The following is a 26017-nucleotide window of genomic DNA, read 5'->3' on the forward strand; positions in this document are numbered from 1 at the left end:
AAATTACCATGGTCTTTTGCTTCGGTATTAGTGTCATCGTAGAAAGGAGTTCAGCTATTGTATTGGATAAGTTTCTCCTCGTTATTACAACCAGGGTGTCATGCAGGCTTTGTCAGTTCGGAGCTGGCTAGATCCCGGTATATGGCCCCCTCATCGAAGAGATCAAAGAGCTTCTCTCCTCACATGATGAATTAATGGTTTGGGCTAGTCGAACCGCAACACATAAACTAGCTAGAAATCGCTGCCTGAATAAGTTATGTAAAACTTGGTTTTATGTTCCATTGAATTGTATTTGTGACATTGTCATGGCTGAGACCGCTTAAATAATAAAAAGCAGCAATATCGAATCTCAAAATAAAAATAAAAATGTGGTGTATCATTTCTTTACGTAAGGCATCGTCTCAAAGCTGTGCTTGAGAAACAACTAGGCCACCTAGGTTGACACTTTGCTGCAAGTCTTCCACTGCAAGCATCAATTCTTGCGCCGGAATGGACTAGCATGCACCTGCATGCATGATACCGTGACCACAAAAGCAGTCACGTAAGTAGTTAAAGGACAGCATCGATAGAGACGGAGACGATGGAGACGTGAGGGTGGTGGCACTGCCTCACCCATGCGTGAAGCTTCCTTGAAACGAGTCTTCACTCGCGCGTGTGGAGAGTCGATTGAAAGCGCGTCTATCGGGCCGATGTGCTTGTCAAAAAACAATGCGAGGGCAAAAAAGAGAATAAAGGAGAAAGCGTGTCATCGCCCGTAAGTGCCCGGGGCGCTGTACAAGTACAACCGGGAAATACCCTTGATTGTATGTGCACTCTGTATGGATTTATTTATTTTACAAAAAAGTTAAAATAGTTCAGAATTTTTTAGAATAAATTTGACTTTCTTTTGCACTAGTATACAACTTTTCACGAATAATAAAAAACCAGTGTTGACTTTAGTGCAAAAAAAATTATTTGCTATTATAGGTCACTATTCACAATATTTTGGCTTATCTTTTTCGAAAAGAAGTCAAAGGACAGTTTTATTTTTCTGGAGTTTTTTTCATAAATACAATGGAAGGTCAAGTTTATTTCAAAAATATTTTCATAATTTTTTGACCTTTTATTTAATTACTATTTTTCGCATATAGCGTGTAGATACACCCATAGACCAAATGCCCCCCTCCCTATAGAACCCGGCTACTTAAATGCCCCTCGTACGCTCCGGGTGGAGGCCGACGGCTCAATCTGTCATCGTTCACAAAATCATGACCCAGTTGGCCCCTCCAAACTAGCCCTATTCGTCCAGGCCGACCTGCATCCCTCATATACAGCCCATATCTGGGGCTGATGGGGAGGCTCGGGCACGCTTGAAGGTCCGTCATGTCAGACCCGACAGACTGAACCAATCCTGAATTTCATCAAATCTCCCCCAATCTAGCCGGACCTACCCTTTTCCTCTCCTCGTTTCTCCCACATCGGCGCCTAGCTCCGCCGCCGTCCAGACTGTTGGAAATATGCCATACAGGCAATAATGTTGTATTATTATATTTCCATGTTCATAATTAAGAGTTTATATTTTATGCTATAACTGCTATGATCTTGGAATATGCGATTTGGTGGAAAACTCATATGCACGTGTGGAATGATAAACAGTAAATAATAGGTTTCTAGTCTTGCCTCTAAGACTGGCTCAAGTGTTGTTGGTGATCATGTTTTCCAGATCTTAAAATATCGTTAAGTGTAACGATAGTCCTAAAACAACATTGAGAGTGTGACGTTAGAAGAACAATCATATTGAATCGACCCAAACTTGTTTGTTATACTTTGTGATAATATCGTTTGAAATCAATTGTTATAACACGGAGTGTTAACATGTGTTTTTAGTTCCTCATACCATGAGAGTATCATAGTCACTTCCTACCGTACTGTGGACTTTGCAGTTGCTCAAACGATCTATAACTAGATAATCATAATGACAACTTACAGGTTCATCGGAAAGTTTGACAAAGGACTAGATAGCTCGAGAGTGGAATTTGCTCCTCCGACGATGGAGAGATATTCTTAGGGCCTTCTCAGTGTGACGACATCCATCAGCGTGGGATGCCGGAACACTTCAACGAGAAAGAAGAAGAAAACTGGCAACGAGATCAATGGTATAGCGAGCATGTGGATGACTAGGGAGGATACCGATGCACCTCGGGTTTTGTAAAGTATCACGAAGCAAAGGGAACATCACATGATAACCTAAGATTCATTTGAATGTCATTCGTGTAATCATAGGGATCGATATGGACGTCCACAGTTCCGCTATCAGTCATTGAACGAATGGGTTTCATTCATGTCTATGAGTAACCAAATCTACAGGGTCACAAGCTTATGGTAATCACGATCTGCTGAATGTTAGTAGGACGAGAGTATCGAGGATTTATTTGTGGAATTGTTTCATTAATATTTGGAATAGTTTCGAGAGGAACTGGAAGCGTTTCGGGGTCATCGGAAGTGTTTCGGATGTTTCCAAAAATGTTCTCGTGCGAGGACACTTTAGTTGGACAAAGGGATAACGTAACGAGGCTTGAGGTCAGTGCAATAGGAGTTTTGCGAAGGACAGTGGCCCGACGCCAGGGGTCCGGGCTTCTGATACTGGGCCAGACGCCGAGGTCAGTTGCGTTTTCGGAAACGCCAGGAACCTTGTTTGTATTTCCAAAAATTCTTCACGTTCTCCATAATGGCTCGAAAATTCCAAATGTTGTTTATGTTTTTTTTAAATTGTCACATTTTCAAAAGAGATTTAAAATAAATAATTTCTGTTTTCTTTTTAAATTAAAATTTAAAAAATTCAAAAAATGTTTGGAACTTTAAAAATATCTTAGTTTTAGAAAATGTTCAAAAATTCAAAATGCTCACTTTGCAGAGAATGTTATGAAGTTTAAAAAGTGTTGCATTGTTTTAAAAAATAATTCAAAAAATGTTTGTGTTTTGTCAAAAAGTTTTGATTTTTTCTCAAAAAATGGTAACGTTTTTTCTTGCATTTTCAAAAATTATCATATTTTCAAAAGCTTGTCCACATTTCTTGGAAAAATAACTTTTCAAATTTGTTTTCGTATTTTTTGAAAATGATTGAAATAAAAAATAACTAAATAAAAGGTCGCTACAGTCCACCGTCCTGTTCCGATAGAGTATGTCGTCCCGACGCATAGTATGCCGTAAGATGGGCCGGCCCAATGGTGGCCTCCCTCTGGGTTGAGGTTGCTCTATGACGCAGAGTGCGTCACACAGGGGAGCAATTAATTGAGGAGCACTCCTTCAGAAGCCTCCCCAACGATCACTTGGGGTGGCATTAGAGCGCGTTATTTGGCGTGCTCTCAGCCGCGGCCACGTATCGCGCTCTGGGTGCTCCATCCGGATTTTGTTTTTTGTTCGCACGCGTTTTCAGTTTTTTTATTTTTTGTTTTCTTTTTTTGGCTTTTCGGTTTTCTATCGGTCTTTCTTGGCTTTTCGACAAATAAAATTAAACATTTTTTTGCGCGAAAAAACACATTTCCTTTATGTTTTTGCTTTCGTGTAAACGGGTTTTTCTTTCGAAACCTATAAACATGTGATCTAGTTTTAAAGATCTTGATGCGAGGATCCAAGGGTGAAAACGGTTCCAGATTTGGACGCACGATTCAAAAGATAAAATGTTTTGAATAAACAGATCAACAAAAAAAAGAAAAAACTCCCAGTTTGTGACAAGTGGCGCACATGGAGCATTGCCACTTGTCGCAGTCGGGGGACTATGAAAGTGATCTTTAGAAGGAGTGCTCTTCAATCAGTTATTTCGGTCACATATATACCAAAATGATAACACCCACACGTGTGGCATATTTGCATATCGCCCCACTAGTAGAAAAAGGGGCTTTTACCCCGGTTGGTAAGAGCCTTTTGTCCCGGTTTTCGAACCGGGACTAAAGGGTCGTTACTAAAGCCCTAACCCTTTAGTCCCGGTTCTTACACGAACCGGGACAGAAGGTCCTCCACGTGGCCGCTGCTGCCAGCCCAGGCAGGGGGGCCTTTGGTCCTGGTTGGTGACACCAACCGGCACCAATAGGCAGGGCCTTTTGTCCCGGTTGGTGACACCAACCGGGACCAATAAGCATCAACGCGTCAGCATTTCAGGGGCTGGGGTTTTGTTTTTTTTGAAAGGGGGGGATGTTGGGGGGTTTTGGGGGGTTAATTTAGGTGTTTCATATATTGTGTTAGCTAGCTAATTAATAGAGAGAAGTGTCCTCTCTTATCTCCGTGCTTGGTCGACGCTACGTACTATATACGTATGGAGAGGACTAGACACGCTAGCTAGTAAGCAAATGAAGGAAACAGAAGATCGTCTTGAACATATGCATACAGAGAGAAGTGATATCGAGCACCTCTCCTTCTCCAAGAGATTGGTCGAACAACAAGTTCTTGTATATCTATCTGACACTACCGGCTACATATATACAATAATTATCTCTTACAATATAATCTCCTAATTAAATTATAGGAACACAGGGTCCACATAGTATTCTCCGTTTTCAGCGATCACGTGGTCAAGGAAGAATGCCGCCAATTCCTCTTGAATTGCTCGCATACGATCTGGTGCTAGGAGTTCATCACGCATCCGAAAGATCTAATTTGAAGAAGGGGGTCAATACATATATATATGAATAAACGAAACTCGACACAAATGATGGTAATAAAATAAAATTGTGAATATTATTGCTTACGCACTTCATATTGTTCGTCAGAGTAGCCCCGCTCACAGGTCGTGTGGCGGATAGACTCGCAAACATAGTCTCCACAGAAATCATTCCCTTGTTCCTGCCACAACCACTTTACAAGAAATAGAGGTCAATCTAACTGATAAGCAAGCATGCTAAATGGTATTGATGAAACTAGCGCTTGAATCACTAGGAGATGTGCGGAACATGCTACTATAGTACTTACTTTCGGGTGTCTAAATTGCAGCTTCTTCGGCAGTCCCGGAGCTTTTGTGGTGAATTTTCTCCAAACCCTGCCGGACAAAGAAAATAATTACTTGATATCAGGAAATGAACAAAGTTGCTGATATGGTGGATAATGATCGATTTAACTTACTTCTCGAGCATTTGAGTCATGTCCGCATAGTCCTGGGGATCTTTTCGTCTCGAGTCTAAGACGGTTACTACTCCCTGCTCAAGCTTAATCTCTAGGAGAATATAGTCGAAGCTGCGCATGCATGCATAAGTCATCAATTACATTACCATAACATGGACTAATAAGGGAAACCGAATATGCACAAGATAGTAACACTCACTTGAAGTTGTAAGGAAAGAGTATTATATCTTTGTTTTGATTTAATACCAACGATCGCAGCAAGTTGGCCTCGGCTTCTTTGGCATGTTTTTCAACCGTATATGCATCTATGAGATTTGTGTTAATGAACCCAATATCACCGATTTGTCTTTTCTTCAATTCGGCGATCTTCAATCTGCATAATATAGTGAGGATAATTACGGATATTCCCTTTTGCTCCTACGTGCATATGCACCCATTGTCGAAACACACATTTCGAAAAGTTGAAAAATTCGGAACTAAAATCCCGCGTGTATATCTGGACATTTTATGTCCGTTCACAAGGTTTCGGTGAAAAACGACGTTTTTTGTGGCTCGTGTAAAAAAGACAATTTCTGATGCTTCATTCTAACTATTCACGAGGCATTTCTTTATCTTTTTTACACAAGCCACAAAAAACGTTGTTTTTCACCGAAACCTTGTGAACGGACATAAAATGTCCGGATATACACGCGGGATTTTTGTTCCGAATTTTTTAACTTTTCAAAATGTGTGTTTTCGACAATGGGTGCATATGCACCTAGGAGCAAAAAAGTCGCGTCCGGATAATTATAAATACATGTAATGAAAGAGCTGACCTATATAGAGAGACTTAATGACAGAAGTAGTACTACTTACAGACAGTAGCAAGTGATCGTTGATTTCTCGAGGGCCTTTTGATTGAAAAACTGGAAGAACTCCTCAAATGGAACATTCAGCAGTTCAATTCCAACGAGGTCATGCTCCGGTTTAACTCTCAGCGTCAAAGTATTTATCCCATCAGACTCTCTGCAGGTTTTCATGTACCAATCATGTAATCTTCGCATCATCGTTGTTAGACATCTTTCATCTTTGACGAGAGGCTTCCCGTAATGGTATTTGTGTCCGTCCACCTCCATGATTTCATAATGTACATCGTCGGGCAGGTAATCTCCAAGATTGCTATAACTGGCCACCATCCTCGGATCATTAGCGACGATGTATTTAGACACCTTGAGCGGGGGGCACGATTGGTTCGCTTGTTCGCCGAGCTGGGCAATTTTTTTCCCAGCTCGTCGTTCTTTTAACCTTTGATCACTGACAGTACTTCCCGACCGCTCCGCTTCGGCATATGTCTTTGCAAGAATGCGCTCATAGTTGCCTCTCGGCGGAGACTTTGGTGGTTTTGTCAGGGCAGCCAGAGTGCGCTTTGCTTTCACCGGATCTACCTTCTCCTCCGGAGGTGGATGTTTCTTTGCTTTCACCCCTTCAAAGAAGTTTGTCACTTCGGCTCGCACGATCTTCCTGGTTTCCTCCTCGGTCCTCTCGTATGGTAACTTCCCTGGAGTCTTCAGAGAAGGACCGAATCTGTATTGCCTCCCGCCTCTGGCAGCTGTACTGCTAGACGCCGGCAGAGTAGACGGAGCGGCTGCGGCTGTCTTCTTTCCTTGCTTACGAGGCGGAGGAGAAGGACTACGATGCGCCGGAGCAGCCGGAGCGGCGGCGGGTCTCTTCCGCCCTTGCTGACGTGGCGGATAAGGAGGAGGCTGGCTACTCTGGCGCACCGGCGCAGGCGGAGAAGGAGGCGGAGTGCCGCCATGCGCCGGAGAAGGAGGCTGAGTGCCCTAATCACTCGCCGGAGGAGGAGGCGGAGTGCCACCACGCGCCGGAGAAGGAGGCTGAGTGCCCTGATCACTCGCCGGAGGAGGAGGCGGAGTGCCCTTACTCGCCGGAGCCGTCCAGTTCGGAAGGTTGATGAGCTCCTTCCGCCATAGGCATGGAGTCTTCAGAGCAAAACCCAGCCGAGTCTCCCCTTCACCGGTAGGGTGGTCAAGCTGGAGGTCCTCAAATCCCTCCGTTATTTCATCCACCATCACCCTAGCATATCCTTCTGGAATCGGCCGGCAGTGGTAGGTTGCGCCGGGTTCAGGAGGTAAAACAGAGCTAGCAGCCGCCTTGACTTTGAAGTTCTGCCATGGCGCCATAAGGTGGCAATGTTGAGACTCCGTGATAGCATCCACGGGGTAGCTAGCAGGAGCCGTCAAGACATGCTCCGGCTGAAGCAGCTCGGTGGAAGCCACGCTGCTTCTCCACGGAGAAGGCGGGGTAGCTTCGGGGGTAGTTTCGGCATGTCGATTGCCGTCTCGTTCCTCTAGCGCTTGAACCCTTTCGTGCAGCTTCTGAATTTGGGTCTGCTCCATTTTTTCCTCCTCTCCTGGCTTTTGTAACCGCCTGCGTCCAGAAAACCAGCCTTCCACGGAACAGAGCCTGGCGTGCCTCGTGTCCGTCCAGGGTGCTCAGGATTCCCGAGGGCCATTGTGAGCTCGTCGTTCTCTCTGTCTGGAACGAACGTCCCTTCCTGCGCTGCATCGATATATTGCTGAATCTTCTAGACCGGTATTCTCAAAAGCTCATTCGTCCAAATGCACCTCCCTGATACAGGGTCCAATTTTCCGCTAGCCCCAAAGAACCAAGTCCGGCAACGGTCTGTCCAGTTCATTGTCTATGGTTCGATCCCTTTTTCAAGCAGATCATTCTCAGCCTTGGCCCACTTAGGCCGGGCTTTGAGGTAGCCACCTGACCCCGTGCGATTGTGAAGCTTCTTCTTCGCAACATTCTTCTTGTTTGTCGCTGACATCTTCTTACTCTTTTCCGATGTCTTGTGGGCCACAAATGCGGGCCAGTGATCTCTGATCTTCTCATACCTGCAGATGAATTCTGGTGTCTCTTCTTTGTCGACAAACGATTTCAGCTCATTTTTCCACCTCCTGAATAGGTCTGCCATCTTCTTAAGAGCATGAGACTTGATTAATTGCTCTTTAACTGGCTTCTCCGGATCCTCCTCTGGCGGTAGGGTGAAATTTGCCTTCAGCTCAGTCCAAAGATCATCTTTCTGCATATCATTGACATAAGACACCTCAGGGTCTTCCTTCTTAGGCTTATACCATTGGTGGATGCTGATCGGGATCTTGTCCCTAACAAGAACCCCGCACTGCGCAGCAAATGCTTCCTTTGTCCGGATGGGTTCAATCGGTTGGCCGTCGCGCGCGATTGCTGTGATCTCAAACCTTTCATCCGAGCGCAACTTTCTCTTCGGGCCTCGTCTCTTTACCGAAGTTGTGCTTGATCCGGAGGGCTAGAAAAAAGAAGAAAGATGAGAGTTAATTAATATGTGTACATACCAAAACAATGAATGCATCAATTAGCTAGTCAGCACAGGCTTAACTAATATATTTACCTGGCTGGACTCTGTTCGGTCACCGGAGCCGTCACTATGGGCTCCTTCTTGCACCAGCATTGGGTCACCGGAGCCATCATAATCATGTCTTTCCTCCTCCACTCTTCGATCACCGTAGCCTGCTTCTTCACCCTGTTCTTCCATACCATCATTGTCGTTAAGATACGACAAGATATCACCTCCGGCTAAGATTATGTCCCCCAACACCTCTTCTGCTTGCTCGTTTCGTCCGTGCTCCATTGTTTCTGCAAATATTACAACATGGCAATTATTACACAAACATGACAGCAGGTGGATATATTAGTGCAAACGTAGACCTAGCTTATTCCGGGTTTGGGGTGGCCTCGGCAACGCTTCAAGGGTAGGGGCGCGGCGGGAGGGGGTAGGAGACCGACATCGTTTTTTTCTAGGGTTTGGGTGTCCTCGAGAGTTTTGGTCGAGCGAGAGGGCCGGGGGGTGCTCCCGTGGTATAAGTTATCATGGTCGAGAGGGGGTATAAATATCGACCGTCCATCATGTCGAAGTTATCTGGGAGGGAGTTATATATATCGACAACGACGACATACATACATGGGAAAATAATGTTATCGGGTAGGGGGTATATCGAACCCCCCCCCACGTGTTGAAGTTATCGGGAGGGGGTTATATTGACAACGACGACATACGTACATGGGAAAATAATATTATCGGGGAGGGGGTATATCGACCCCCCCTCGTGTTGAAGTTATCAGGAGAGGGGTATATCGACGACGACAGACCCGATAAAACATAAGAAAACGAAGAAGAAATAAAAAGAGGAGAAGAAGAAAGGAATGGAGGAGAAGATCGAAGAAAAAAAAGAAGAAAAAAAAAGAGGAGAAGAAGAAAGGAATAGAGGAGAGAAGAAGAAAAAATAGAATTTTTTCTATTTTTAATTCTATTTTTTCTTCTTCTCTTCTATTCCTTTCTTCTTCTCCTCTTCTTTTTCTTCTTTTTTCTTCTTCTTATTTATTTCTCCTCTTCTTCCTCTCCTCTTCTTCTCCTTTCTTCCTCTTCTTATTTTCCTTTTTCCTCTCATTCATAAAAAAATGTTCAAATAGAAAATTTTGAAAAAAGTAAAGGTTTTGCCTAATGCGTTGTTCATACGAATAGACAAACATTTGCATATTCTACAATAATTAATATCACCAAAAAAATCTATGAACAGAAAAAAATCCTAACTTTCCTAAAAATCTATCTTTCGCATATATACATGAACATATATATACACAGAAAACATATATACATACATATATACATTTTTATAAAAATGCAAAAAAAAAAGATCTAAAAAAAGGACATATAAACAGATATACACACATACATATACTCATACATATACATATAATCAGGAAAAAACATCATATATATGTGCAGAAAAAACAGGGAGGAAGGGGCAGTGCCGGCCCTGACCAAAGGATGAGAGGTGCGGCGTGGTCGGGGTAGGGGCAGAGGCACGGCACGCGTCGGGGTAGAGGCGACGGCGGCGTGGTCGGGGCAGGGGCAGAGGCGACGGCGGCGGGGTCGGGGCAGGGCGAGGCAGAGGCGACGGCGGCGTGGTCGAGGCAGCTGGGGCGACAACGACGTGGTCGGGGCAGGGGCGCGCGGCGTGGTCGGGGCGGGCCGCCGGCGGCGTGCTCGGGGAAGGGGCGGCTGCGCGTCGACGAGGCAACAGAGGGCAGCGACGGCGTCGACGGGGCGAGCTCGGGCAGCCTGGCGGCGTCATCGGGGCGGGGGAACTGATGCAGAGATGAATCTGAAAAACGCTAAGTGCTTTCTTATATACTGAGAGCATTGGTCCCGGTTCGTGGCACCAACCGGGACCAATGCCCCCCTTTAGTCCCGGTTGGTGCCACCAACCGGGACCAAAGGCCTCTTTTCAGCAGCCCAAAGGGCGGGAAGCGGCGGCCTTTGGTCCCGGTTGGTGGCACCAACCGGGACTAAAGGGAGGCATTGGTCCCGGTTGGTGCCACGAACCGGGACCAATTGGTCCCGGTTCGTGGCACCAACCGGGACCAATGGCCTTGCACAGCGGCGTGGTGGTGGGAGTTTAGTCCCACCTCGCTAGCTGAGAGAGAGCCGCACCTGTTTATAAGGTGCGGTGCGCCTGAGCTGTCGAGCTCCTCTCTAAAGCAGGCTTACGGGCCTAACCTCTCTGTGCATGCCTGTGGGCCTATTGGGCCTTCTGCGGGCCTGAATCCTGGCCCATGGATGGGTTTCTAGTCGTATTCAGGCCGTGGTGGCCCAGTAGGTGGCATAATTTTTATTTTTTGCATGTTTTTTGTTTTCTTTTTTGGTTTATTTATTTTGTTTTGTTTCTACTTACAACAAAAAACTTATTTATTTTATTTTATTTTGTTTCTAATTACTTATTTATTTTACTTTATGATAATTGTTTTTGCTATTAAAGTTTCTAACAAAAAAGTTCTTTATGAAAATTATTTTTGCTTTCAATGATTTTGAACAGAAAATACTTCGATAATTTTAGTTGCATCAATTTTATATAATTTTAGTTTCAATAATACTAGAGGTTGCTTATAATGTTTTGAAGAGAAAATACTTTGATAATTTTAGTTTCATAAATTTTATTTATGTTATTAAAGTTTATTTTATTTTGTTTCTACTTATATATTTTATTAAAGTTTATATTATTTTGTTTCTAATTACTTATTTATTTTATTCGTTATTTTTCATGCATTTACTGATTATTTTGAGCTACAAGACCCTAAAATTGAAAAGCATTTCAAATGAACTCTGAAAAGGTTGAAAGTTGGCATGCTATCATCATTTCATCCACATAGCATGTGCAAGAAAGTTGAGAGGGTTACGGCAAAAACTGGATGCACTTCGTGTACAAAACGGACAATCTCTTTCGAAGTATCAGGATTTCATACGGAAACTCGTCTGTTACAAAGGGATTTCATTTTTTAAAACTTATTTGAACTCCTGACTTTTTGTGTGTTCAAAATGCACCATTCAAAGCCACATCATCAATTTTCAACCCTTTCTGACTTCATTTGTTATTTTTCATGCATTTACTAATTATTTTGAGCTATAAGACCCTAAAATTGAAAAGCATTTCAAATGAACTCTGAAAAGGTTGAAAGTTGGCATGGTATCATCATTTCATCCACATAGCATGTGCAAGAAAGTTGAGAGGGTTACGGCAAAAACTAGATGCACTTCGTGTACAAAACGGACAATGGTATCATACTCGTCTGTTACAAAGTTGGCATGGTATCATCATAATAGTTGCGGGAGAAAGTCTTCACTTTTTCTTCGCTTGTGTCATTTGCTTATTGCGCCGTAACCATGGATAATCTTCATCGTTTATCAGGATGCTTGGGTCAGCCTTGACTTTGAAGGGAGGAATTTCATGAAACTTTTCATAATCTTCAGACATGTCTGTCTTGCCCTCCACTCCCACAATGTCCCTTTTTCCTGAAAGAACTATGTGGCGCTTTGGCTCATCGTATGATGTATTCGCTTCCTTATCTTTTCTTTTTCTCGGTCTGGTAGACATGTCCTTCACATAGATAACCTGTGCCACATCATTGGCTAGGACGAACGGTTCGTCAGTGTACCCAAGATTGTTCAGATCCACTGTTGTCATTCCGTACTGTGGGTCTACCTGTACCCCGCCTCCTGACAGATTGACCCATTTGCACGTAAAGAAAGGGACCTTAAAATCATGTCCGTAGTCAAGTTCCCATATGTCCATTATGTAACCATAATATGTGTCCTTTCCCCTCTCGGTTGCTGCATCAAAGCGGACACCGCTGTTTTGGTTGGTGCTCTTTTGATCTTGGGCGATCGTGTAAAATGTATTCCCATTTATATCGTATCCTTTGTAAGTCAATACAGTCAAAGATGGTCCCCTGGACAACGAGTACAGCTCATCACAAACAATGTTGTCACCTCTGAGACGTGTTTCCAACCAACTGCTGAAAGTCCTGATGTGTTCACATGTAATCCAGTCGTCACACTGCTCCGGGTGTTTGGAGCGCAGACTGTTCTTGTGTTCATCGACATACGAGGTCACCAAGGTAGAGTTCTATAGAACTCTATAGTGTGCTTGAGACCAAGAATATCCGTCCCTGCATATTATTGAGTCCCCTCCAAGCGTGTCTTTTCCAGTCAGTCTCCCCTCATACCGCGATTTAGGGAGACCTATCTTCTTAAGGCCAGGAATGAAGTCAACACAAAACCCAATGACATCCTCTGTTTGATGGCCCATGGAGATGCTTCCTTCTGGCCTAGCGCGGTTACGGACATATTTCTTTAGGGCTCCCATGAACCTCTCAAAGGGGAATATATTGTGTAGAAATACGGGCCCCAGAATGACAATCTCGTCGACTAGATGAACTAGGACGTGCGTCATGATATTGAAGAAGGATGGTGGGAACACCAGCTCGAAACTGACAAGACATTGCGCCACATCACTCCTTAGCCTTGGTATGATTTCTGGATCGATCACCTTCTCAGAGATTGCATTGAGGAATGCACATAGCTTCACAATGGCTAATCGGACGTTTTCCGGTAGAAGCCCCCTCAATGCAACCGGAAGCAGTTGCGTCATAATCACGTGGCAGTCATGAGAGTTTAGGTTCTGGAACTTTTTCTCTGGCATATTTATTATTCCCTTTATATTTGACGAGAAGCCAGTCGGGACCTTCATACTGAGCAGGCATTCAAAGAAGATTTCTTTCTCTTCTTTCGTAAGAGCGTAGCTGGCAGGACCTTCATACTGCTTCGGAGGCATGCCGACTTTTTCGTGCAAACGTTGCAGGTCCTCCCATGCCTCAGGTGTATCTTTTGTCTTCCCATACACGCCCAAGAAGCCTAGCAGGTTCACGCAAAGGTTCTTCGTCACGTGCATCACGTCGATTGAAGAGCGGACCTCTAGCTCTTTCCAGTAGGGTAGGTCCCAAAATATAGATTTCTTCTTCCACATGGGTGCGTGTCCCTCAGCGTCATTCGAAACAGCTAGTCCGCCGGGACCCTTTCCAAAGATTACGTGTAAATCATTGACCATAGCAAGTACGTGATCACCGGTACGCATGGTGGGCTTCTTCCGGTGATCTGCCTCGCCTTTGAAATGCTTGCCTTTCTTTCGACATTGATGGTTGGTCGGAAGAAATCAATGATGGCCCAGGTACACATTCTTCCTGCATTTGTCCAGGTATATACTTTCAGTGTCATCTAAACAGTGCGTGCATGCGTGGTATCCCTTGTTTGTCTGTCCTGAAAGGTCACTGAGAGCGGGCCAATCGTTGATGGTTACAAACAGCAACGCGTGCAGGTTAAATTCCTCCTGTTTGTGCTCATCCCACGTACGTACACCGTTTCCATTCCACAGCTGTAAAAGTTCTTCAACTAATGGCCTTAGGTACACATCAATGTCGTTGCCAGGTTGCTTAGGGCCTTGGATGAGAACTGGCATCATAATGAACTTCCACTTCATGCACATCCAAGGAGGAAGGTTATACATACATAGAGTCACGGGCCAGGTGCTGTGATTGCTGCTCTGCTCCCCGAAAGGATTAATGCCATCCGCGCTTAAACCAAACCATACGTTCCTTGGGTCATCTGCAAACTCAGCCCAGTACTTTCTCTCGATTTTTCTCCACTGCGACCCGTCAGCGGGTGCTCTCAACTTCCCGTCTTTCTTACGGTCCTCACTGTGCCATCGCATCAACTTGGCATGCTCTTCGTTTCTGAACAGACGTTTCAACTGTGGTATTATAGGAGCATACAAACATCACCTTCGCAGGAACCCTCTTCCTGGGGGGCTCGCTGTCAACATCACCAGGGTCATCTCGTCTGATCTTACACCGCAATGCACCGCATACCGGGCATGCGTTCAGATCGTTGTACGCACCGCGGTATAGGATGCAGTCATTAGGGCATGCATGTATCTTCTGCACCTCCAATCCTAGAGGGCATACGACCTTCTTTGCTGCGTATGTACTGTCGGGCAATTCGTTATCCTTTGGAAGCTTCTTCTTCAATATTTTCAATAGCTTGTCAAATCCTTTGTCAGGCACAGCATTCTCTGCCTTCCACTGCAGCAATTCCAGTACGGTACTGAGCTTTGTGTTCCCATCTTCGCAATTGGGGTACAACCCTTTTTTGTGATCCTCTAACATGCAATCGAACTTCAGCTTCTCCTTTTGACTTTCGCATTGCGTCCTTGCATCGACAATGACCCGGCGGAGATCATCATCATCGGGCACTGGTTCCTCTTGATCTTCAGCAGCTTCCCCCCTTGCAGCATCATTGGGCACATCGTCTGGTTCCTCTTGATCTTCAGTAGCTTCCCCCGTTGCAGCATCACCGTATTCAGGGGGCACATAGTTGTCATCGTCCTCTTCTTCTTCGCCGTCTTCCATCATAACCCCTATTTCTTCGTGCCTCGTCCAAACATTAGAGTGTGGCATGAAACCCTTGTAAAACAGGTGGGTGTGAAGGATTTTCCGGTCAGAGTAAGACTTCGTATTCCCACATGTAGGGCATGGACAACACATAAAACCATTCTGCTTGTTTGCCTCAGCCACTTCGAGAAAATCATGCGCGCCCTTAATGTACTCGGAGGTGTGTCTGTCACCGTATATCCATTGCCGGTTCATCTGCGTGCATTATATATAATTGAGTGTGTCAAAAACCATTACAGAACATCATGAATAGATAATTAAGTGACCAAATTAATAGAAGTTCATCATCACATTAATACCAAAGTACATACATAGTTCTCATCTAACAACATATATATAGCTCTCCAGAGCATCTAATTAATTAAACCATACATTGAAACTATGTAAAACATTTGAATGCGAAACAAATGCGAGCATAATCGCAACCAAGGTAACAATTGATCCAACGGCATAATGATACCAAGCCTCGGTATGAATGGCATATTTTCTAATCTTTCTAATCTTCAAGCGCATTGCATCCATCTTGATCTTGTGATCATCGACGACATCCGCAACATGCAACTCCAATATCATCTTCTCCTCCTCAATTTTTTTTATTTTTTCCTTCAAGTAATTGTTTTCTTCTTCAACTAAATTTAACCTCTCGACAATAGGGTCGGTTGGAATTTCCGGTTCAACCACCTCCTAGATAAATAAAATCTATGTCACGTTGGTCGGCATATTTGTCATAAACAATAAATGAACCAAATAGTTATAAAAAGATAATATATACCACATCTGAATCATAGACAGGACGAGGGCCGACGGGGGCGGATACGAAAACCATCGCACTATGTAATAAGAAGGAATAATAAAAGTAACAAAATTAGACAAGTATCTATCTAAAGTAAGAATTTTTTTCCTTTCAGAAAGAAGATAAGAACAAGAGCCTCACCACGGTGGTGCTGGCGACGAGATCGGCGCGGGCGATCGACTGCGGTGAAGACGGGGACGGGACGTGACGGACCGCTAAACCTAGACAAATCTCGGGGAAAATGGAGCTCGGAGGTCGAGTTTCGAGAGGAGAAAGATTAACTAGTGTGGCTCAGACATTTCATCGAACACCTCATGTGCATAGGAGGTGAGCTAGAGCACCCAAATGCCCTCCCCTCGCGGGCCAGAAAAAATAGAGCACTGTGGAGTGCTCTGCTGTGGCGATGGGGTATATATAGGAAACACATTGGTCCCGGTTCGTGGCACCAACCAGGACTAAAAGGGGGGGCATTGGTCCCGGTTGGTGCACCGAACCGGTACGCATGCCCCCCTTTAGTCCCGGTTGGTGGCACCAACCGGGACCAAAGGCCTTGTGCTGCCCCGCGTCAAAATTTTAGTCCCACCTCGCTAGTTGAGAGAGCTCGAGAGTGGTTTATAAGCGCTGCTGCGCCCACCCTCTCGAGCTCCTCTCAACTGCAGGCTTTCGGGTCTAACCGTTCTCTTTGCCTGTGGGGCTTACTGGGCCTTCTGCGGGCCTGAATCCTGGCCCATGGATGGGTTTCAAGTCGTATTCAGGCCGTGGTGGCCCAGTAGGTGGCATAATTTTTTTCCCTGTTTTTTTTTCTCTTTTGCTTTATTTATTTTGTTTTGTTTCTACTTACAACAAAAAACTTATTTATTTTATTCCATTTTGTTTCTAATTACTTATGTATTTTACTTTATTTCTTTTGCTTTATTTATTTTATTAAGGTTTATTTATTTTATTTACTATAGTTTATTTTATTTATTTTTATTTAGTTTATTAAGGTTTATTTACTATAAAAAATGAACATAGATGCGCCTATAGAGAAAATTCAACCTAAATTCATAATCAATTTCTATGAAATTCAAAGAAATTTACTCTGAATTTAGGTCAAATTCCCTGTATAAGGGCATCTATTTTCACTTTGAGAGAAGCTCAACAAGGCAGAGAGGGACGGGCTTATAAACTGGTGTGAGCGCCCTTCGGTTGGCGAGGTGGGACTAAACTCTGACCGCAACTAGGACCAACCCTTTAGTCCCGGTTTGTGGTATGAACCGGGACTAAAGGGTGAGCCTCTGGTCCCGGTTCAAGCCACCAACCGGGACCAATGGTGGTGGGCCAGGAGCGAGGCCCATTGGTCCCGGTTTGTCCCACCAATCGGGACCAAAGGGCCGGACGAACCGGGACCAATGCCCCCACGAGGCCCGGCAGGCCCCTGGCCGCACGAACCGGGACCAATGCTCATATTAGTCCCGGTTCGTGACTGAACCGGGACTAATGTGAATATTTCCCTGTGACCAAAGCCTAGTTTTCTACTAGTCCCCACACGCCATGATCCACCTTGATTCTGTTTTGCACGAATCCTAAAGGAATCTGAGTGCCACGTAGGCATAACGTGTTTTGTGTGCGTTAGAGCTCCCGCCCACACGATCCGCAGTGTGCGGTTGCCAGCTGCGCCGTGTGGGCGTTAGAGCGCTCGCCCACACGACCCGCAGCGCGAGCGTGCCAGCTGCGTCGTGTGGGTGAACCAGTTCCCGCCCACACAGTCGCTAACTAGTCCATGCGCGTGTGGGTGAACTGCTCTTCACCCACACGACGCTCGTACGGTGATAGATGGCAGCTGCAGTTGCGCGTATGCGGCAACTAGGTAAACGCACATGGCAACTATGATTCGTTGGTAGATGGCAACTGCAGTTGCGCGTACGTGGCAACCAAGTAAACACACATGGCAACAATAATTAACCATACATTGCAACTATGGTTGAACCACACGTGGCAACTAGGTAAACACACATGGCAACTATTTGTTTGACCATATGTGGCAAGTAGTTAATCACACACGGCAACTATGGTTTGCTTGCACGCGACAACTAGCATAAATTAGACATGGCAACTATAGTTACCCAAAACAGAGAGAGTTGCCATGCTTTTACAACTACATTTGCCATCCCGGATGATAACTAATACGTCATCTCGTGGGTAACTAACGTAGCTGCGTAGGACTTGTGGGCATTTTTACTTCGTGCCACACGTGCGGGGTGGGATGAGTAGTATTTGTTGGGTGTGTGACACAAAGTAGTTGCACCCACACATGTGGGCAGTTCTAATGTTCGTCCATACATGACCCGTGTGGGCTGCCTCCTGCTTACGCCACCGTGTGTGGGCAGATGTCTAGTATGCCACACGTATGAGGCGTTATCAGCGTCCCATATATAACCTTCCAACTTTCACGCCACAAAGAATATCTGCGGAACGTACAGATGATTCCGGAGATCGCCCCCATCAAAAAGGAAAAGAAATCCAACTCAAAAAAGAAAAGAAAGAGTGTCTCCGGAGATTGCACGGTTGGGCTGGGCTCCTGCACCGCCTTCAGTTTTTTGTTCGCACCTGCATAGTCGGTCGGTCCGGCACACATGGATGGCGTAGCGTAACCGAGCCGGCCTTGTTCCCATCTATAAATACCTGCACCCGATCGACTAGCCTTGCACAAATCCACCAGACCCCCTGATTCCGATCGAAAACATCGTCGCAATCCTCCGTCAAGGTATCCGTCCTCTCGATCCCCCTCCGCTGCCTGTTCGATTCTCGGTTAGCGTCATGTTTAGTTTCATAGTTCGATATAGCATCGTGATACTAACAGATCGATGGATAGTACCGTCGATCTGTTAGCTTGCTCGCTAGGTCTGATCTATTAGCGTACTGCTGCGTATACGTGTAGATTTCACTCGGGTGCTGCTGTTTGTATTGTTGGCTAGGGTTGATCTGTTAGTGTAACTCACAGTCACTGGTAGAAAATAGGCCTTTAGTCCCGGTTCGCAAAGGCCATTAATCCCGGCTGTGCAACCGGGACTAAATATGTGCGACTAAAGGCCCCCCCTTTAGTCGCGCCTCTTACGAACCGCGACTAAAGGCCCGTCCACGTGGGCGCCAGGAGTCCGTCGGGGCGGAGGACCTTTAGTCCCGGTTCTCGTGGCTAACCGGGACTAAAGGCCTCCTCCGCAGGTTCAGGATTTTAGCCCCCCTAAACCTGGTTTCTTTTTAATTTGTAGTGTTTTATTTCTTTTATATTTTATTTTGTGTTTTATTTTTATTTTGATGAAGTTTCAGTACACATATTCTACGCTACTATATACATGCATATGAAATTTCAAACAAGAAGAATTCAAGAGGAATATATAATATATATTCAATCTCGGGTGACCATATACAACTTCGAACAAGTTTCCATACACAATTAGGATGGATGACCATATACAACTTCGAACAAGTTTCAATCTCGGGTATGCATATAAATCTCTTCGTCCTCAGTATAGTGTTCTCCTTTAGGATTGATGACTTCCCTCATGAAAAATCCTGCTAATTCATCTTGAATTGGTCGGAAGCGAGCTTCTGGACTAAGCCTCCTCCGCAAGTTATCCGTCGCCTTCCGCACGCTATCCGATGCCTTACGCTCAGAGGTGTGTCTCCGGATGTTCTCACAAACATAGTATCCACATAGATTGGTCCCCGGTGGCTGCTTATCCACATTAACTAACCTTCTAAAATCTAGCTCATGTTTGAATTCACCAACAATTTCTTCTGAGAACCGTCTCCAAACCCTACAGGGCAAAGAAAATTAAATGAACAAGGGAGTTATTAGTTACTTGATATTAGGAAATGAACGAAAGAGACCGATCGACATAGAGCTCAAATGATTGAAAATAATTACTTTTGCAGCATTTTTCTCATGTCGGCCCAAAGCTTTGAATCCGAATCCATAGAGTCCATGATTAGAACTCTGGAGGTGTGAAGTTCAATATTTAGCAGAATCCAGTGGAACCTGCGGACACGTTACATCCACGGTCATGCATAACTCATCGATTAGACATACCATGCATGGAGTAAACAAAAGAGAATGGGGGCACAAGAGAGAAACACTCACCCAAAATGGTAAGGAAATAGAATATGACTTTTGAGTTGATGCTTTCTAAGAAACTTGTACAAGTATTTCTCCACGTCTTCGGGGTGATTTTGTAACACATGTCCATTAACGATATGTGGGTCAATGAACCCAACATCATGGATGTTTCTTATTTTGCATTCCCAAATCTTCAATCTGCAAAATAGCGTACGCAACAATATAGTTAGGACAATATATATATATATATATACATATATATATATATATATATATATATAGTGCAGGCAATGAAGAACGAGATGAGGTAGAAATAAATCACTTACAGAACGTAGCAACTCAGGATAGATTTGTCGAGCTCGCGCAGATTGAACAGCTGGAACAATTCACTCATATGAACTTGTACAGAGTACCGTTTGGTGTGATGCTCCTCTGTAACATCCGCATAAACATATTCTTTGCCGGCCCATGTTATGAAATGCTTGTACCAACGTAGCAGATTTCGCATTTGTGGTGGTAGACTCTTTTCCCGCGTAGGCTCGACGAGAGGCCCATTCCGCACATATTGTAATGCTATCTCACATACTGGCGCATCCTCAAGGCCTAACGAGGCACGAAGAGTCAAACCCATCTCGGACGCTTGTTTCATGGCACTCGCTACAGTCAATCCAAGTGCTGCCGCAGCTGCTATGATCTCGGGGTCCTCTTCCGGACCGGCTTTCACTATGAGCGGGGGGATCGATTGTTTATTCTGCATCCCGAGCTGGTCAACTTGTTTCCCGCTTTTTTTACTTTCTTCTTTCTCCTCCTTCAATATTTTTGCTTGCCTACGAAGTTCATGTCCATAGTCGTCAGGCATATTCAGCTCGGCTTGGGACGGTGTCGTCAAAAATCCTTAGCCCACTTCTTTTGCTTCTCAGTGAATACTTGCTTGGGCTCAGGCTCTTTTATCGCCTTCGTATCCGCCTTCCATTTCTCATAATGAGCAGACGCAGGCAATTTGGTTTTAGCTTCACTAAGTTCCCAAGGCCTTGGGAGGAGAGGCTTCAGTGATGGCTCCGGTACCCTTGTGGTCTTAGGTACATAAGGGTCCGGGTTAATAGTCCAGGAGCGGGTTTCCTTGCTGTCCGCCTGCTTCTGCTTCTTCGCCGGAGGTGGATTGGGGGGCGTCGTACCCGCCGGAGGAGGATTGGGGGGCGTCGTACCCGCCGGAGGAGGATTGGGGGGCGGCGGCTGCTTACCCGCCGGAGGTTGTGGATCGGGGGACGGCGTCGAATGGCGTGAAGGAGGTGTAGGTGAACCACCACGACCACCACCGCCGCCACAACCACCACCACCACCACCATCGGAGGGGGGTGGACTTGTTAGCCTTGGCGCCTCGCCTGGAAACACTATGTACTTCTTTTTCCATAGAATGATCTGGCGCTTGACATCTCCAAGTCTTCTCTCCCCTTCGGGTGTAGCTTTGTCAATCTCCAGGTCCTCAAACTCTTGGACTATGTCTTCCACCGTGACACGAGCATAGCCATATGCAATGGGGTTGTTGTGGTGGAGTGCTCCAGGTGTACAGGGTAAAGCACTGCTGGTAGCTATCTTCGTGGAAACGTTTCCCACGGGATAATGCAGATCACATTCTTTCATCTCCTTTACATCATCCACGGGGTAGTGAGGCTCCGGTGCACGAATCTCGATCGTCGGTGCATTAGCACCAGGCGGGGCATCCGTGGAAGCCACGCTGCTTCTCCGCTGCTGGCTTCCGCGATCCGCTTCATGATCTTCATGCGGCCCTGCAGCCGATTTTTCTTTTACTAGTTCATGCACGGTCTGCTTCAACTCATGGAGTTCCGATGCAAACTTCGCCAAAAGATCTGCATCCCGGTCTGTCTTTCTCTTACGGCTTCTGTAACAGTACGGGTCATTGTCCTGGGAAAACCCTACTTTCCACGGAATTCTGCCTTTGCCTCGTACATGTCCTCCGTGTTCATCATTCCCGAGGGCTGTTGTCAGTGCGTCTTTCTCTCTGTTGAACTTGATCAAGCCCTCTTGAGCTTGGGTCATTGCGTCAATACGGGCTTGGGTGGGAGTAAACTTTTTCTTCCGGTGAACACACACCCCTGTCTCCGGGTCTAGCGATCCCCCATGCCCGTACCACCAGCTTTTGGGCCTTGGGTCCCATCCCTCTGTACCTAGAGGGATTCCTCGCACCCTCAGGTCCTCCTCCATCTTCTGCCACTTAGGCTCCGAAAGGCGGTATCCTCCTGGCCCCATAATATGATGGTACTTTTTCTTACTCGCATTATCCTTATTTTTTTTCGATATTTCCTTGAAATGCTCCGATTTCTTTTGCCTCACAAATTCTGGCCAATCATCTTTCAGTTTCTCATGTTGTCCATTGAAATCCGGAGTCTTGCCCTTGTTGACATAGTCACGGGTTAAATTTTTCTTGAAGTTCCGGAATGCTTCGGCCATCTTCTGAAGAGCGAACTCTTTAACTAGCCTCCTCCTCTCACGTCCACCCGGAACCTCGTTACCGAATTCATCGACTTTGTTGTATTCCGGAGGTAGAATGAAATGTTCCATAAGCTTTCTCCAGCAATCCTTTTTTGTTCTCTTGTCGACAAAACTGAAACCAAGACGCGCCTTCTTTGGCTCCTTCCATTCCTGGACGGTGATCGGGACGTTGTCTCTAACAACGACTCCGCATTGGTTGATAAACTTTGAGGTGTGCTGTAGGGGCTTGCCGGTTTCACTGACAAAATCAATGGTATATGTTTCTCCTGTTTTCATCGCCTTGGATTTGCCACGCTTTGTCGTACTCGATCCGGCCGAGGGCTAAAAAAAGAAAGAGAGTCGCGCGCGTTAATACATATGTATTCACATTTCAGTAAGTTTGTATCACGAGAGGCTCAATGTATATATATACCTCGCCGAAGGTGGTTGCTACTTGCAATTCGAGATCGTCGTTTGTTGACGGTTGACCTCCGTCGACAATGTCCATTCCTTCACCTTCTTGATCATCGACAATGTCTGTTCCACCGTCAAGGTTCAGAAAAGAAGAGACTACATCCTCTTCTTGCTCATCTTCTGAGCCCGGCACATAAGGAATCTCGTTGTTTATGATGCCCATTAAATAACGTTCAGCCTCCAGATCCCTAAGCGGCTCGGCTCTATCGTCCGCCATATGTCACTCCTGCATGTAGTAAAAATTAATTAAGTATAAAGGAATTAAAAAATAAGATTAAGGGGACATAGAGGAGGAGCAGCGACGGTTGAATGATTAAGAGCTATTAGTTTTTGCTTTCATTTCAGCCATTTTTGGAAAACAACAAAAACAGAAATACTTTAGATGTCAAACTGCATGTATAAGGTTGAAAACATGTGCCAAATGTTTCACTGAACATTTTGAGGTATTAAACATAATTTTTGGATAATTATTTAATTAGTTATGCCATTTTCTTTTTCCTTTTCTTTTATGACCATAACAGAAAATTGATGTTTTTTTGGTCAAATTTATACAATTATTCCCAAATAAAATACCATTGTGTATATTTTGTTAAGACAAAATTTTAGAGCTCAAGTTTTCTCAATTTGAGTTAACAGAATTCAAGTTATGAATTTTGTAAGTTTCCATTTTTAGTTCCCTTTTCTGTATTTAATTATTTAGTGCAAACATTATTGCAGAAGCATGTTGAACTTTTTCTATAAACAGAAACTGCTCAAGTTCCTGAATGTATAGAAATTTGAATCACTCAAATTGGAGAATTTATGAATTAGTTATGGATTTATGAATCTATAAACAGAAACTGCTCAAGTCCCTTTCTCTCTCTCTGCTCTCTCTCTCTCGCTCGCTGACGGGTGGGCCCCACGACCCAGAGCGCTCTCCTTCTCTCTCTCTCTGCTCTCTTGCTCAATTTTTAGTTTGCCCACGCGGCGGTGACCACCAGCATGGGCACGCACGGCGGCGCCGTTTCCGCACGCGCGCGAGGCTGGCAAGGCGCACATCCAGTACGCAGCGACGAGGAGGACGGCAGGCGGCGGAGGACGGCAGGCGGCGGCGGGCGAGAAGGCGGGCGAGAAGACGAGGGCGAGAAGACGACGGCGGCGGTCCCCTCTTCTTCTAGGCACGCGAGGAGGACGGCAGGCGGTGGCGGGCACCTACCGGAGACGAGGGCGGCGCGGAGAAGACGAGGGCGGCGGCGCGGAGAAGACGAGGGCGGCGTCGCGGAGAAGACGAGGGCGGCGTCGCGGAGAAGACGAGGTCCTGGATGCGTTTGGTCCTTAGCACGGAGAAGACGAGGGCCGCGGAGAATATATAGGGCAAGCCTTTAGTCGCGGTTGGGTACACCAACCGCGACTAAAGGTACCCTTTAGTCGCGGTTGGTGTCCCCAACCGGGACTAAAGGGGTACCTTTAGTCGCGGTTGGTGTCACGACCCGCGACTAAAGGTTCTTTCGCGCCGTTTTCGTCTCCGCGCGGAAAGAGCCTTTAGTCGCGGTTCGTGTCACGAACCGCGACTAAAGGTCCTTTTTCAAATACTTTTCATTTTAAAATCTTAAAAATACAAATAATATATCAAAAAATTCAGAAAAATAAAACTAATTCATTTTAAAATCTTAAAAATACAAATAATATATCAAAAAATTCAGAAAAATAAAACTAATTCATTTTAAAATCTTAAAAATAGAAATAATATATCAAAAAATTCAAAAAAATAAAACTAATTCATTTGAAAATCTTAAAAATACAAATAATATATCAAAAAATTTAAAAAATAAAACTAATTCATTTTAAAATCTTAAAAATACAAATAATATATCAAAAAATCCAGAAAAATAAAACTAATTCATTTTAAAAATTCAGACCGATTGTTTTGTTGTACATCCTCGATCCCTTGAAGGTTTGACAAAAGGTTTGCTACATCATTCAGTTCATCGACCAAATACAAATCATCCGGATTCGCCATCGTACGTTTTAATTCACATGATCCATTCAACAAAGTTTGGTACAATAAATTATTACAAATCAATTCTTCCCTTGTGTCCCTGCTTGCTTACGATTGTGCCGTATCCATGGAGCATCTTCATCATTTAACTTAATGCTTGGGTCAGTGTTCACTTTGAAGGGCGGAATTTCACCAAACATATTATAATCTTCTGACATGTCTGTCTTGTCCTCCACTCCCACGATGTTTCTTTTCCCTGAAAGAACAATGTGGCGCTTTGGATCATCGCATGATGTACTGATCGTTTTCTTATCTTTCCGTTTCCTCGGTTTGCTACTCATGTCCTTCAAATAAAAAACCTGAGCGACATCTTTGGCAAGGACGAATGGTTCGTCAAGGTAACCAAGATTGTTGAAATCCACCATTGTCATTCCGTATTGCTCGTCCACCTTTACCCCACCTCCTGTTAGCTTGAACCATTTGCACCGGAACAAAGGGACCTTAAAGGAGGGTCCATAGTCAAGTTCCCATATCTCCTCTATGTAACCATAATATGTGACCGTTTGCCCATTCTCGGTTGCTGCATCAAAGCGGACACCACTGTTTTGGTTGGTGCTCTTTTTATCTTGGGCGATGTTGTAAAATGTATTCCCATTTATCTCGTACCCTTGGAAAGTCGTTATAGTCAAAGATGGTGTCTTGGCCAACATGTACAGCTGATCTCCAACATCATTGTCATTCATTAAATGTTTTCGCAACCAACTGCCGAAAGTCTCCATGTGGGCCTTTCTAATCCAGGATTTAGGCTTCCCCGGGTTGTCCGAGCGTAAAATATTCTTGTGTTGCTCGAAGTACAGAGCCACCAAGCTGGAATTTTGCAGAACTGTGTGGTGTGCTTCAGTCATAGAATGACCGTCCATACATATCGTTGATTTCCTTCCGATCGTGCCTTTTCCACTTAGTCTCCCCTCGTGCCGCGATTGAGGAATACCAATCGGCTTAAGGTCAGGAACATAGTCAATACAGAACTCAATTACCTCCTCATTTCCATAGCCCTTGACGATGCTTCCTTCTGGCCTAGCACGGTTACGAACATATTTCTTTAATACTCCCATGAACCTCTCGAAGGGGAACATATTGTGTAGAAATACAGGACCGAGAATGGAAATCTCTTCGACTAGGTGGAGCAGGAGGTGCGTCATAA

At 45.0% G+C, this 26017-nt stretch overlaps 1 pseudogene; it reads left to right on the top strand.

Moving 5' to 3' along the window:
* Positions 1-26017, top strand: part of LOC120961856 (polyubiquitin-like) — a 387099-nt pseudogene that overhangs the window by 54339 nt on the left and 306743 nt on the right.

The sequence above is a fragment of the Aegilops tauschii genome, chromosome 7 (genome assembly GCF_002575655.3).
Source record: "Aegilops tauschii subsp. strangulata cultivar AL8/78 chromosome 7, Aet v6.0, whole genome shotgun sequence".
NCBI classification, from domain to species: domain Eukaryota; kingdom Viridiplantae; phylum Streptophyta; class Magnoliopsida; order Poales; family Poaceae; genus Aegilops; species Aegilops tauschii.